General features: G+C 54.7%; 1 pseudogene across 4 annotated transcripts; it reads right to left on the reverse strand.

Moving 5' to 3' along the window:
* Positions 1-4,522: 4,522 nt before the first annotated feature.
* Positions 4,523-12,790, reverse strand: LOC146025288 (putative N-acetyltransferase camello pseudogene; annotated as a pseudogene). Of its 4 annotated transcripts, none has more exons than XR_014454090.1 (2): positions 12,678-12,790; positions 4,523-5,323 (listed from the first exon to the last, which is right to left on the reverse strand). The product of XR_014454090.1 is annotated as a putative N-acetyltransferase camello pseudogene, transcript variant X2 (transcript). The 4 variants fall into 4 exon arrangements; XR_014454088.1 differs by having other exon boundaries at positions 12,644-12,782; XR_014454092.1 differs by lacking the exon at positions 12,678-12,790 and adding an exon at positions 8,201-8,309.
* Positions 12,791-14,874: the final 2,084 nt, after the last annotated feature.

The raw sequence follows: 14,874 nt of genomic DNA on the forward strand, positions 1-14,874 counted from the left end.
GCGATCTGTCACCACCCATGTTCTCAGTACAGATCTATCCGCGCACAGCGCTGCACCAGCGAGCGATCTGTCACCGCCCATGTTCTCAGTACAGATCTATCCACGCACAGCACTGCACCAGCGAGCGATCTGTCACCGCCCATGTTCTCAGTACAGATCTATCCACGCACAGCACTGCACCAGCGAGTGATCTGTCACTGCCCATGTTCTCAGTACAGATCTATCCACGCACGGTGCTGCACCAGCGAGCGATCTGTCACCGCGCCAGCGAGCGATCTGTCACTGCCCATGTTGTCAGTACAGATCTATCCGCGCACAGCGCTGCACCAGCGAGCGATCTGTCACTGTCCATGTTCTCAGTACAGATCTATCCGCGCACAGCGCTGCACCAGCGAGCGATCTGTCACCGCCCATGTTCTCAGTACAGATCTATCCACGCACAGCGCTGCACCAGCGAGTGATCTGTCACTGCCCATGTTCTCAGTACAGATCTATCCACGCACGGTGCTGCACCAGCGAGCGATCTGTCACTGCCCATGTTCTCAGTACAGATCTATCCGCGCACATCGCTGCACCAGCGAGCGATCTGTCACTGCCCATGTTCTCAGTACAGATCTATCCGCGCACAGCGCTGCACCAGCGAGCGATCTGTCACCGCGCCAGCAAGCGATCTGTCACTGCCCATGTTCTCAGTACAGATCTATCCGCGCACAGCGCTGCACCAGCGAGCGATCTGTCACCGCGCCAGCGAGCGATCTGTCACTGCCCATGTTCTCAGTACAGATCTATCCGCGCACATCGCTGCACCAGCGAGCGATCTGTCACTGCCCATGTTCTCAGTACAGATCTATCCGCGCACAGCGCTGCACCAGCGAGCGATCTGTCACCGCGCCAGCAAGCGATCTGTCACTGCCCATGTTCTCAGTAAAGATCTATCCGCGCACAGCGCTGCACCAGTGAGCGATCTGTCACTGCCCATGTTCTCAGTACAGATCTATCCACGCACAGCGCTGCACCAGCGAGCAATCTGTCACCGCGCCAGCGAGCGATCTGTCACTGCGCCAGCGAGCGATCTGTCACCGCCCATGTTCTCAGTACAGATCTATCCGCGCACGGCGCTGCACCAGCGAGCGATCTGTCACCACCCATGTTCTCAGTACAGATCTATCCGCGCACAGCGCTGCACCAGCGAGCGATCTGTCACCGCACCAGCGAGCGATCTGTCACCACCCATGTTCTCAGTACAGATCTATCCGCGCACAGCGCTGCACCAGCGAGCGATCTGTCACTGCCCATGTTCTCAGTACAGATCTATCCGCGCACAGCGCTGCACCAGCGAGCGATCTGTCACTGCGCCAGCGAGCGATCTGTCACCACCCATGTTCTCAGTACAGATCTATCCGCGCACAGCGCTGCACCAGCGAGCGATCTGTCACCGCCCATGTTCTCAGTACAGATCTATCCACGCACGGTGCTGCACCAGCAACGATCTGTCACCGCGCCAGCGAGCGATCTGTCACCGCGCCAGCGAGCGATCTGTCACTGCCCATGTTGTCAGTACAGATCTATCCGCGCACAGCGCTGCACCAGCGAGCGATCTGTCACCGCCCATGTTCTCAGTACAGATCTATCCGCGCACAGCGCTGCACCAGCGAGCGATCTGTCACTGCGCCAGCGAGCGATCTGTCGCCACCCATGTTCTCAGTACAGATCTATCCGCGCACAGCGCTGCACCAGCGAGCGATCTGTCACCGCCCATGTTCTCAGTACAGATCTATCCACGCACAGCGCTGCACCAGCGAGCGATCTGTCACTGCCCATGTTCTCAGTACAGATCTATCCGCGCACAGCACTGCGCCAGCGAGCGATCTGTCACCACCCATGTTCTCAGTACAGATCTATCCGCGCACAGCGCTGCACCAGCGAGCGATCTGTCACTGCCCATGTTCTCAGTACAGATCTATCCGCGCACAGCGCTGCACCAGCGAGCGATCCATCACCGCCCATGTTCTCAATACAGAGAACACGGGAGATGACTAGATATTATCTGCATGCTTGTAATATCTAGCCCGGCGATGGCGACACACGAGACCATGCACAACTATCGCTACGGGCCCTGCACACATCGATTTGAGCTTCATTTCTAAGTGATCTAGAAAATCGCTACGTGTGTGGGCCCCATTATTGTATGACAACCCAACCATCAGAATCACTGGTCATTGTGGAGAAGTTAGCCATGCCTGGCCACTGTGGAGCAGCTGGCCATGCCTGGCCACTGTGGAGCAGCTGGCCATGCCTGGCCACTGTGGAGCAGCTGGCCATGCCTGGCCACTGTGGAGCAGCTGGCCATGCCTGGCCACTGTGGAGCAGCTGGCCATGCCTGGCCACTGTGGAGCAGCTGGCCATGCCTGGTCACTGTGGAGCAGCTGGCCATGCCTGGTCATCGATTTGTGCAATGCCTGGTCACTGTGGAGCAGCTGGCCATGCCTGGTCACGGTGGAGCAGCTGGCCATGCCTGGTCACGGTGGAGCAGCTGGCCATGCCTGGTCACGGTGGAGCAGCTGGCCATGCCTGGTCACGGTGGAGCAGCTGGCCATGCCTGGTCACGGTGGAGCAGCTGGCCATACCTGGTCATCGATTTGTGCAATGCCTGGTCACTGTGGAGCAGCTGGCCATGCCTGGTCACGGTGGAGCAGCTGGCCATGCCTGGTCACGGTGGAGCAGCTGGCCATGCCTGGTCACTGTGGAGCAGCTGGCCATGCCTGGTCACTGTGGAGCAGCTGGCCATGCCTGGTCACTGTGGAGCAGCTGGCCATGCCTGGTCACTGTGGAGCAGCTGGCCATGCCTGGTCACTGTGGAGCAGCTGGCCATGCCTGGTCACTGTGGAGCAGCTGGCCATGCCTGGTCACTGTGGAGCAGCTGGCCATGCCTGGTCACTGTGGAGCAGCTGGCCATGCCTGGTCACTGTGGAGCAGCTGGCCATGCCAAGTCATCAATTTGGGCAGCCCAGATCGGACTCCAACAGTTGCGGCCCAAGCATGGTGCCTGGGTCCGATGGGGATTGGATAATTAACATGGGATTTACCATCCCCACGTGGCAGCTTTCATCTTCGCCATATGGGCCAGTCCCCAGTCACATCTATGGCACATCATTGCTTCCTTCCGGACACCCCGAATATATAACTGCAGTTACTTTATATCCTTACTGCAGGGAGCGGCTCAGCTGCCTCTAACTCGAAACAGATGTAACCCTAAACCGCAGTCATTCCAGGTATACAGATAGAAATACAGAAGACATTTCAGCCAGCATGGTCTCAGAGTATGCCAGGTTATCGGAGTGTAGGCGACTTCACCCCAGACGTCCCCCTTCGGGATTACTACTATTCTGAACGCTGGATTACACCCTTTACCTCTATACTATAGTGACAATGTTCTGTAATACACGGTTTCTGTATCCGTCTGACCAGCCTCCCCCAACACTCCGCTCCCATCTCACATCGGACACAGCTCTGGATAATGATTTATCAAAAAGTCAGGAGAGAGGAGAATTCCCCAAATACAGAGGTCATTGGTTTGGACTCACACTACACTATTGGGGTTATCCAATCACTGCTACTGGGATACTGGGATACTCCCCTAGGTTGGGTAGGCGATTATTTGGTTGGGTGTAAGCTCAGACCTTGTGTAAGGGGCAAACACAAAACGTCGGTCTCATCCCTTGTGTTCTGAGGGACAGATGGCCAAGCACTCAGGGCCTAGTTCAGGATGGATCGCTCATTAGAGACCATAGCCGCTGCCCAGACAGAAAGAGAAACCGCTACGTGTATATTTGGGTGAGAGAGAAATGCGAACGGATCACAGAACGCTCTCCACCCGCAAATCCCGAACCATCAGAGCCTTTTCCCTCTGTGTAAATCTGAGTGAAGCCGCCGCTGACATCACAGACACACTCTGAAACCGCCTGGGCGCGCCTGCATTCTTCCTGCCACTCCCAGAACACGGCCGGTTAGCACCCACAGAAGCCGGCAAACTGCGAGGAAGCTGCGATTACAGGCCATACGCATTTTCTGTCGCTATCACCCCTCGTGCTTACACAATGCATACGGATTGCGTGCGCAGTTCTTCAATATGAAAATTTTCTGATTAGCAATCCAAGCTGAATTAGGCCCAGTGTTTTGGGGCTACCAATATTGCATCATATGCACCGTTATTAGGTGTTTCAGAAGAGAAGAGTCTTGATTGCTGAAGAGCCGATCATCCAGCAATAACACAGGTTATGACATCACTAAGTCTATGCCCAAGCAGGTGACCTTGCCTTATTTCTCGTGGCCCTCTCAATGTAGGGCCAGTGGGAGCTACCGCGGAGGATCGTGCAGGAACCAGGTGCCATCGGGGGTACATTGGGACCAAGATAACCACCATACAGGCCAATCTCCTGTTACTAGAGCAGCGATGTGTATGTGGTCTCATTCAAGGAGGTTCTAACCCAAGGCCACGGTATCCATTAGCAACAGGCACAGCGTGTTTCATGTATTTATTATACACATACATATAGATTTATATAGAAAAGGGAATTTATATATGTAATAATATACAAGTAACTAGGCGAGCAGATCCCTGTGACAGGACGAGTCCTCACCCCCCGCAGCGTCAGCTCACTGGTAGGACCTCATAGCGATACTTGGAGATGGTGAAGTTCACCAGCTGCCCGTACACTGTGGGGAGGACGAACTCGGTGTATTTCTTGAAGCCCACACTCTCGTACATGGCCTGGGCCTCCCGCTGAACCATCAGCGTGTTCAGGACGACAGACCTGTAGCCACTCTGCCGTGCAAATCCGATGACCTCCCGCGACAGGGCTTTGGCAATGCCAAGTCCCCTGAAGTCCTTTCTCACCGACAATCGCTTAAGGATTAATTCATCATTCCCGTCTCCCGACGGCTTTACTGCCACTGAGCCAACAACGCTGTCCTCTGCGTCCACCACCCAGAAGTGGCAACCCTCGCTCTCCATGTAAGACTTCCGGATGTCTAGCAGGTCTTGCTTCAGGCAATGGTCTATGTACAAGTTCCAGCAGTAGCCCAGGAGCTGGCGTCCCAGGGCCAGGAGAAGCGTTAGGGCCAGGACGGGTAAGATGAAGGACTTGGAGCTGAAGAGCAGGCACAGGAAAAGGCAGGTCATCACAAAGAGAACCCAGGGCTGCTTCAGGACGTGCATGCAGACGCCAGGGACGTATTCACTCATGCCATGGGAAAAGAGTTCTCGCACAGCGTCGTAGTCAGAGTCCTGATACGTCCGGATCTTATAGTCCGCCATCACTGCCTGGGAGAGAACGGGGGGAGAGGAGGAGACTTAGTTCTGTGCTCTGATGTCTAGAATGTAAACAGCATATAATGTATCGGAGGTAATGGGGATTATTGTACCCACAGAAGAGGAGGACGTGGCTGGCCAGGAACGAGGCAACTATGAGAGCAGGGGGCGTGTGTGTGTGGTATAGTAACACAGGGATATAAGGTAACAAATATATAATATGCAGGTAATATATACATACATATAGGAACACGCGCAGTGCAGCGCTCCACCTGTAGTAGAAACACTGTGTATTAAGAAGATGCTGGTTATTAGAACACTGTGTTTATACTACGGCTGGAGCACTGCACTGCGCGTGTTCCTATTTACGCTGCTTTGGATGAGTGTGTGTGTGTGAGAGTGTGTGTGTGTGTGTGTGTGTATCCACTGGAGAAATGTATTTGCTGTGGCTCTGCCAGACCATCCAGAATAAATGCTCAATAAGGTGTCCAAATTTACAGCAAGTACATAACAGGGGAGATAAACAGCAGTCACAGGACAGGAAGGGGGAGGGATCTACAGCAGTCACAGGACAGGAAGGGGGAGGGATCTACAGCAGTCACAGGACAGGAAGGGGGAGGGATCTACAGCAGTCACAGGACAGGAAGGGGGAGGGATATACAGCAGTCACAGGACAGGAAGGGGGGGGGGGGAATCTACAGCAGTCACAGGACAGGAAGGGGGGATCTACAACAGTCACAGGACAGGAAGGGGGGGATCTACAGCAGTCACAGGACAGGAAGCGGGGGATCTACAGCAGTCACAGGACAGGAAGGTGGGGGGGATCTACAGAAGTCACAGGACAGGAAGGGGGGGGGGATCTACAGCAGTCACAGGACAGGAAGGTGGGGGGGGATCTACAGCAGTCACAGGACAGGAAGGGGGGGATCTACAGCAGTCACAGGAAGGGGGGATCTACAGCAGTCACAGGAAGGGGGATCTACAGCAGTCACAGGAAGGGGGGATCTACAGCAGTCACAGGAAGGGGGGATCTACAGCAGTCACAGGACAGGAAGGGGGGGGGATCTACAGCAGTCACAGGACAGGAAGGGGTGGGGGGGTATCTACAGCAGTCACAGGACAGGACAGGGGGGAAATACAGCAGTCACAGGACAGGACAGGAGGGAAATACAGCAGTCACAGGACAGGACAGGACAGGAGGGAAATACAGCAGTCACAGGACAGGACAGGAGGGAAATACAGCAGTCACAGGACAGGACAGGGGGGAAATACAGCAGGGACAGGACAGGGGGGGTATTACAGAAGGGACAGGACAGGGGGGATATTACAGCAGGTACAGGACAGGGGGGATATTACAGCAGGGAAAGGACAGGACAGGGGGGATATTACAGCAGGTACAGGACAGGGGGGATATTACAGCAGGTACAGGACAGGGGGGATATTACAGCAGGTACAGGACAGGACAGGGGGGGATATTACAGCAGGTACAGGACAGGGGGGATATTACAGCAGGTACAGGACAGGGGGGATATTACAGCAGGTACAGGACAGGGGGGATATTACAGCAGGTACAGGACAGGACAGGGGGGATATACAGCAGGTACAGGACAGGGGGGATATACAGCAGGTACAGGACAGGGTGGATATTACAGCAGGTACAGGACAGGGGGGATATTACAGCAGGTACAGGACAGGGGGGATATTACAGCAGGTACAGGACAGGGGGGATATTACAGCAGGTACAGGACAGGGGGGATATTACAGCAGGTACAGGACAGGGGGGATATTACAGCAGGTACAGGACAGGGGGGATATTACAGCAGGTACAGGACAGGGGGATATTACAGCAGGTACAGGACAGGAAGGTGGGGGGATCTACAGCAGTCACAGGACAGGAAGGTGGGGGGATCTACAGCAGTCACAGGACAGGAAGGTGGGGGGGATCTACAGAAGTCACAGGACAGGAAGGGGGGGGGGGATCTACAGCAGTCACAGGACAGGAAGGTGGGGGGGGATCTACAGCAGTCACAGGACAGGAAGGGGGGATCTACAGCAGTCACAGGAAGGGGGGATCTACAGCAGTCACAGGAAGGGGGATCTACAGCAGTCACAGGAAGGGGGGATCTACAGCAGTCACAGGAAGGGGGGATCTACAGCAGTCACAGGACAGGAAGGGGGGGGATCTACAGCAGTCACAGGACAGGAAGGGGTGGGGGGGTATCTACAGCAGTCACAGGACAGGACAGGGGGGAAATACAGCAGTCACAGGACAGGACAGGAGGGAAATACAGCAGTCACAGGACAGGACAGGACAGGAGGGAAATACAGCAGTCACAGGACAGGACAGGAGGGAAATACAGCAGTCACAGGACAGGACAGGGGGGAAATACAGCAGGGACAGGACAGGGGGGGTATTACAGAAGGGACAGGACAGGGGGGATATTACAGCAGGTACAGGACAGGGGGGATATTACAGCAGGGAAAGGACAGGACAGGGGGGATATTACAGCAGGTACAGGACAGGGGGGATATTTACAGCAGGTACAGGACAGGGGGGATATTACAGCAGGTACAGGACAGGGGGGATATTACAGCAGGTACAGGACAGGGGGGATATTACAGCAGGTACAGGACAGGGGTAATAAGAGTGCACCCCACCCGAGTTTCTTTTTCTTCTTGTTTTTTCTTGTTAAACTTATAATCAACTCGGGGGTGCACCACTGACCATTACAACACAATATTTAGGCCAAGACCAGAGGTAGAAGCCTTTATGTAATGTTAACTTTAGAAGTTACTCTTTAATTTCTGTCAGTCACATCCCCAATCAACTATCTCCACTTTTAATCATCATCAAATTGTCTAACCCTACCTAGTGCAGACTTCCCTCACCTTCTTCTTTCATCTGGATCTACAGCAGTCACAGGACAGGAAGGGGGGGATCTACAGCAGTCACAGGACAGGAAGGTGGGGGGATCTACAGCAGTCACAGGACAGGAAGGGGGGATCTACAGCAGTCACAGGACAGGAAGGGGGGGGATCTACAGCAGTCACAGGACAGGAAGGTGGGATGATCTACAGCAGTCACAGGACAGGAAGGGGGGGATCTACAGCAGTCACAGGACAGGAAGGTGGGGGGATCTACAGCAGCCACAGGACAGGAAGGTGGGGGATCTACAGCAGTCACAGGAAGGGGGGATCTACAGCAGTCACAGGGACAGGAAGGGGTGGGGGGGATCTACAGCAGTCACAGGACAGGACAGGGGGGAAATACAGCAGGGACAGGACAGGGGGGTATTACAGCAGGTACAGGACAGGGGGGATATTACAGCAGGTACAGGACAGGGGGGATATTACAGCAGGTACAGGACAGGGGGGATATTACAGCAGGTACAGGGGGGGGGATATACAGCAGGTATAGGACAAGGGGGATATTACAGCAGGTACAGGGGGGATATTACAGCAGGTACAGGGGGGATATTACAGCAGGTACAGGGGGGATATTACAGCAGGTACAGGGCAGGGGGGATATTACAGCAGGTACAGGACAGGGGGGATATTACAGCAGGTATAGGACAGGGGGTAAACAGCAGGTACAGGGGGTGTATTACAGCAGGTATAGGACAGGGGGTAAACAGCAGGTACAGGGGGTATATTACAGCAGGTATAGGATAGGGGGGATATTACAGCAGGTATAGGACAGGGGGGTTATTACAGCAGGTACAGGGGGGGATATACAGCAGGTATAGGACAGGGGGGTTATTACAGCAGGTACAGGGGGAGTATACAGCAGGTACAGGACAGGGGGATATACAGCAGGTACGGGACAGGGGGGATATTACAGCAGGTACGGGACAGGGGTATATGACAGCAGGTACCGGGGGAGGGGTATATTACAGCAGGTACAGGGGGTATATTACAGCAGGTATAGGACGGGGGGGGGGGGTATACAGCAGGTACAGGGGGGGTATATTACAGCAGGTTACAGGGGGGGGTATATTACAGCAGGTACAGGGGGGATATACAGCAGGTATAGGACAGGGGGGGGGGTATACAGCAGGTACAGGGGGTATATTACAGCAGGTACAGGGGGTATATTACAGCAGGTATAGGACAGGGGGGATATTACAGCAGGTACAGGGGGTGTATTACAGCAGGGGGGTATATTACAGTAGGTACAGGGGGGGTATATTACAGCAGGTATAGGACAGGGGGGGATTATTACAGCAGCAACAGGGGGTATATTACAGCAGGTACAGGGGGGTATATTACAGCAGGTACAGGGGGGTATATTACAGCAGGTACAGGGGGGGATATTACAGCAGGTACAGAACAGGGGGTATATTACAGCAGGTACAGGACAAGGGGGGGGTATACAGCAGGTACAGGGGGTATATTACAGCAGGTATAGGACAGGGGGGGGGTATATTACAGCAGGTACAGGGGGGTAAATTACAGCAGGTATAGGACAGAGGGGATATTACAGCAGAAATAGGGGGGGTATATTAAAGCAGGTACAGGGGGGTATATTACAGCAGGTACAGGGGGTGTATGACAGCAGGTACAGGGGGTGTATGACAGCAGGTACAGGACAGGGGGGGTATACAGCAGGTACAGGGGGGTATACAGCAGGTACAGGCGCTATATTACAGCAGGTACTGGGGGGTATATTACAGCAGCAACAGGGGGGATATTACAGCAGGTACAGGGGGTATATTACAGCAGGTACAGGGGGGTATATTACAGCAGGTATAGGACAGGGGGTACACAGCAGGTACAGGGGGTTCATTACAGCAGGTATAGGATAGGGGGGGTATTACAGCAGGTATAGGAACAGGGGGGTATACAGCAGGTATAGGACAGGGGGGTATACAGCAGGTATAGGACAGGGGGGTATACAGCAGGTACAGGACAGGGGGATATACAGCAGGTACGGGACAGGGGGGATATTACAGCAGGTACGGGACAGGGTATATTACAGCAGGTACCGGGGGTGGGGTATATTACAGCAGGTACAGGGGGTATATTACAGCAGGTATAGGACAGGGGGGGTATTACAGCAGGTACAGGGGGGATATACAGCAGGTATAGGACAGGGGGGTATACAGCAGGTATAGGACAGGGGGGTATACAGCAGGTACAGGACAGGGGGATATACAGCAGGTACGGGACAGGGGGGATATTACAGCAGGTACGGGACAGGGGGTATATTACAGCAGGTACCGGGGGTGGGGTATATTACAGCAGGTACAGGGGGTATATTACAGCAGGTATAGGGGGGGGGGGTATATTACAGCAGGTACAGGACAGGGGGGGTATACAGCAGGTACAGGCGCTATCTTACAGCAGGTACTGGGGGTATATTACAGCAGCAACAGGGGGGATATTACAGCAGGTACAGGGGGGTATATTACAGCAGGTGCAGGGGGGTATATTACAGCAGGTACATGGGGGGATATTACAGCAGGTACAGGGGGTATATTACAGCAGATATAGGACAGGGGGGGATATTACAGCAGGTACAGGGGGTATATTACAGCAGGTATAGGACAGGGGGGGATATTACAGCAGGTACAGGGGGTGTATTACAGCAGGTATAGGACAGGGGGGGGGTATACAGCAGGTACAGGGGGGTATATTACAGCAGGTACAGGGGGGATATTACAGCAGGTACAGGGGGGATATTACAGCAGGTACAGGGGGTATATTACAGCAGGTATAGGACAGGGGGGGGGGTATACAGCAGGTACAGGGGGGTATATTACAGCAGGTACAGGGGGTGTATTACAGCAGGTATAGGACAGGGGGGGGGGTATACAGCAGGTACAGGGGGGTATATTACAGCAGGTACAGGGGGGATATTACAGCAGGTACAGGGGGGATATTACAGCAGGTACAGGGGGTGTATTACAGCAGGTATAGGACAGGGAGTATATTACAGCAGGTACGGGGGGGGGTATATTACAGCAGGTACAGGGGGGGGGGTATATTACATCAGGTACAGGGGGGGGTATATTACAGCAGGTACAGGAGGGTGTATTACAGCAGGTACAGGAGGGTGTATTACAGCAGGTACAGGGGGGGTATATTACAGCAGGTACAGGGGGGGTATATTACAGCAGGTACAGGGGGGGTATATTACAGCAGGTACAGGGGGGGTATATTACAGCAGGTACAGGGGGGGGGTATATTACAGCAGGTACAGGGGGGTATATTACAGCAGGTACAGGGGGTATATTACAGCAGGTACAGGGGGGGGTATATTACAGCAGGTACAGGGGGGGGTATATTACAGCAGGTACAGGGGGGTATATTACAGCAGGTACAGGGGGGTATATTACAGCAGGTACAGGGGGGTATATTACAGCAGGTACAGGGGGTATATTACAGCAGGTACAGGGGGGGGTATATTACAGCAGGTACAGGGGGGTATATTACAGCAGGTACAGGGGGTATATTACAGCAGGTACAGGGGGGGGTATATTACAGCAGGTACAGGGGGGTATATTACAGCAGGTACAGGGGGGTATATTACAGCAGGTACAGGGGGGTATATTACAGCAGGTACAGGGGGTATATTACAGCAGGTACAGGGGGGGGTATATTACAGCAGGTACAGGGGGGGGTATATTACAGCAGGTACAGGGGGGGGGTATATTACAGCAGGTACAGGGGGGGGTATATTACAGCAGGTACAGGGGGGGGGGGTATATTACAGCAGGTACAGGGGGGGGTATATTACAGCAGGTACAGGACAGGGGGGTATATTACAGCAGGTACAGCGGGGGCATATTACAGCAGGTACAGGGGGGGTATATTACAGCAGGTACAGGGGGGTATATTACAGCAGGTACAGGGGGGGGTATATTACAGCAGGTACAGGGGGGGGTATATTACAGCAGGTACAGGGGGGGGGGTATATTACAGCAGGTACAGGGGGGGGGTATATTACAGCAGGTACAGGGGGGGGGGTATATTACAGCAGGTACAGGGGGGGGGGTATATTACAGCAGGTACAGGACAGGGGGGTATATTACAGCAGGTACAGGGGGGGCATATTACAGCAGGTACAGGGGGGGTATATTACAGCAGGTACAGGGGGGGTATATTACAGCAGGTACAGGGGGGGGGTATATTACAGCAGGTACAGGGGGGGGGGGGGGGTATATTACAGCAGGTACAGGGGGGGGTATATTACAGCAGGTACAAGGGGGGGGGTATATTACAGCAGGTACAGGACAGGGGGGTATACAGCAGGTACAGGGGGGGGGGGGTATATTACAGCAGGTACAGGGGGGGGGGTATACAGCAGGTACAGGGGGCCTCCGATCTGACCTGTGCTGTAGTTGGGACTCTCTGGGTCACTCACAGCATTTCCCGGCGCAGGATAATGACGTCACTGGGAGTCTGATGTCCCAGCGCTAGAGCTACACAAACAGTATTCCACCATTTTCTTGTAGCCCAAACCGTGGCGTCCTGCTCCCCGTCCTGCACCAGGGGGCGCTGCTGCCACACATCATCCATCACCTGCCTCCGGAGCCTACCGGCTGCCTCACCCGGGTGTCAGTAAGGTGGCTGGGGAGCCACCGTGGTGCAGTAACGTGGTGAGGGGGTCACCCGGGTGTCAGTAACGTGTTAGGGGGTCACATTGATGTCAGTAACGGGGAGAGGGGTCACTGTGGTGTCAGTAACGGAGAGAGGGGTCACTCACATTGTACCTCCCAACTTTTGATCTGAAGCAATAGGGACACGCCCGAAAGGGGGGCGGGGCGTATGCAAATGAGGGCGCGGCTTATGCTAATTAGCCGCGACCTCATTTTCATACGCACACATACCTCCCAACTGTCACGATTCCGTCGGGACAGTCCCGATTTTCGGGTCCTGTCCCGCTGTCCCACCCGCGGCAGGCATTGTCCCGCTGCGGGGGGTGGCAGTTGGGAGACCCCCCAATCTAGTAGAATAGACGCTGTGCACATGCGCACAGCGTCTATTCTCGTATGAAAATGAGGTTGCGGCTAATTAGCATAAGCCGCGCCCTCATTTGCATACGCCCCGCCCCCTTTTCGGGCGCTTGTCCCTATTTCCTCCGGACGGAAGTTGGGAGGTATGCGCACAGCGTCTATTCTACTAGATTGGGGGGTCTCCCAACTGCCACCCCCCGCAGCGGGACAATGCCTGCCGCGGGTGGGACAGCGGGACAGGACCCGAAAATCGGGACTGTCCCTCTAAAATCGTGACAGTTGGGAGGTATGCATTGGTGTCAGTAACGGGGAGAGGGGTCACTGTGGTGTCAGTAACGGAGAGAGGGGGTCACATTGGTGTCAGTAACGGGGAGAGGGGGTCACCCGGGTGTCAGTAACGTGTTAGGGGGTCACATTGGTGTCAGTAACAGGGTGGGGTCACATTGGTGTCGGTAACGGAGAGAGGGGGTCACCCGGGTGTCAGTAACGTGTTAGGGGGTCACATTGGTGTCAGTAATGGGGAGAGGGGTCACCGTGGTGTCAGTAACGGGGAGAGGGGGTCACCGTGGTGTCAGTAACGGGGAGAGGGGGTCACCGTGGTGTCCGTAACGGAGAGAGGGGGTCACCGTGGTACCTTCCAATTTAACCCCTTCAGTGGTGGGTTTTTCTATTAGGGAGCACTCCCCACTGAGCGAGTTTTTTATAGGGAGCACTTCCTAAAAAAAAACACCACTGTCTCCCCGGGTCCATGCAGCGCCGCTGAACCGTCAATCAGCCGCTGCCTGGCCCTGCGCCCTGGCTCCCCATCCCTACATGCTGCGACCCGGCTTGCCAGGCTGTAATGTAACAGCAGGGGGGCGGGGTGAGCCATGGGGCACGGCTGTGGGAAGGGAGTCGGCTGAAGCTGCCTGAGTTCAGCAATGAACTCAGCAGAGCTGCCTGGTGCTAATCAATGGCAATCCCAAGAATTTTCCGGGCTTGCCAGCCTGGGCATTAAGGCATAGCCCGGAAAATTCTTGGGATTACCAGTGAAGGGGTTATAGCTGTGTACACAAGGTGCAATATATTGCTCAGTGTTCCGTTTTCATCAGCGACCAGAGATTGTCGCTGATGAACAGGAGACTCTGCTGGGGAAGCTGCAGAGGGAAACAGCTGATCGCAGGAGCTCGCACCCGTCGATTTATCGCCGCAGCACAAACAAATCACTGGCAATAGGTTGGCCCAGCGACCATCTTGCCAGCGATAATGCACCTTGTGTACACAGCTTTTAAAGACCCGTACACACGGTGTGATTCTAGCAAGAATCTCTGGGGATATGGTTGCCGAGCGACCATATCCCGTGCATATGGGGCGACTGTTGCCCTGAGCACGCTCCCCCGACCAGCCCTGCAATGGTCGCTTGTTGCAGGAGTATGTTCCTGCGACCCAGCTGTGTCCCCCTGCAGCTTCCCCCGGCAGTATCTCCTTTTCATCAGCGACCATCTCTGGGTAAGGTATATTGCCAGCAATATATAGAGGGATGCTCTCGCACGCTAAAGCCTCGCCCGAAAATGTTGAGGGCGTGGTGTAACGGGAAGGGGCGGGACCCATGCTGGCGATGCTCCC

This window comes from Crinia signifera, chromosome 1 (assembly GCF_055691185.1).
Source record: "Crinia signifera chromosome 1, ASM5569118v1, whole genome shotgun sequence".
Taxonomy (NCBI): domain Eukaryota; kingdom Metazoa; phylum Chordata; class Amphibia; order Anura; family Myobatrachidae; genus Crinia; species Crinia signifera.